Below are 1,001 nucleotides of genomic sequence, written 5' to 3' on the forward strand. Positions count from 1 at the left end.
TCACATGAACTCATCTGAAAATGCAATTTTCCACACACAGGTAAAAAATAGCCCTTGTAGAACCGAAATACTGTTGGAAATATAGCTGTCTGTATATATTTTTATCTTCTCAGAATATTTGGACATTTGAAATCAGTCAACAGAAGAAACATTTAAATTCACTTTTATGTCTGTTATTGTCGACAGAAAAGAAAGTAAAGAGGTTTATTTTAAAGAGGTTTGAGTCATGCCCCAGAAGCTTTGAGCATGTGGACTCACTGTAGTAGGGTTACAGTTTGGTCTTATGCATTTCAGGGAGACAGGGATTACTTGTTAAGTTGTAAATTAATACCCAAAAGGCATGTATTGGTTTGTGGACATCTCAAAGTGGGGGCTTATGAGTTACAGGTGGTTTAAAGACTCTTTGATTTATAATTAAAGAAATGAAGCTTTGTCTAAACTAAGAGTTGGAATTCTTTAAATAAAGATAAAGTTCTGTCAGTTAGAGACAAGCCACCAGACCTACACCCAGACTCAAGTAATTTGCAGTGTATATTGAGGACCCACAGGTGGGTCTTGCAGAGCCTTAAGCCTGTTAATAAGTCACAAAGGATGTCCCCAAGAAGGGAGGGGGACATGATAAGGCTTGCCTACCTCCCTTCTCAGGGCTAGCCACTCAGTTTGAGGGGATCCCCTTGGCCATGAGAGGGTCTATTCAGCCAGCTGATGGGGGGACTTTAGATTGTTAGTTCACAGATTTTATGAGGTACTGTGTTAGAGTTCCCCAAAGAAACAGAACCAAAAAGAAATATCTGTCTGTCTGTGTTAATGTGTTTCTGTCTGTCTACCTGTCTACCTCCTTATCTGGATAGGAAGAGAATTATTAGGAGAGAGTGGCTCACATAATTATAGGGACTGTGAAGTCTACTGTCCAGTGACTAAAGAACCACAAAAACAAGAAATGATTGGTGTTCCTAACTCAGAAACAGTAGAACAGTATTGATACATTTCATCAAGTATGC

General features: G+C 39.1%; 1 protein-coding gene across 1 annotated transcript in view; it reads left to right on the top strand.

Annotated features, from left to right (window-relative positions):
* ADAMTS16 (ADAM metallopeptidase with thrombospondin type 1 motif 16) overlaps nt 1-1,001 on the top strand; it is a 131,327-nt gene that overhangs the window by 85,683 nt on the left and 44,643 nt on the right. The gene's annotated exons all lie outside the window — the stretch shown is intronic.

The sequence above is a fragment of the Otolemur garnettii genome, unplaced genomic scaffold (genome assembly GCF_000181295.1).
Source record: "Otolemur garnettii isolate 467f Iridium unplaced genomic scaffold, OtoGar3 scaffold00188, whole genome shotgun sequence".
NCBI lineage: Eukaryota > Metazoa > Chordata > Mammalia > Primates > Galagidae > Otolemur > Otolemur garnettii.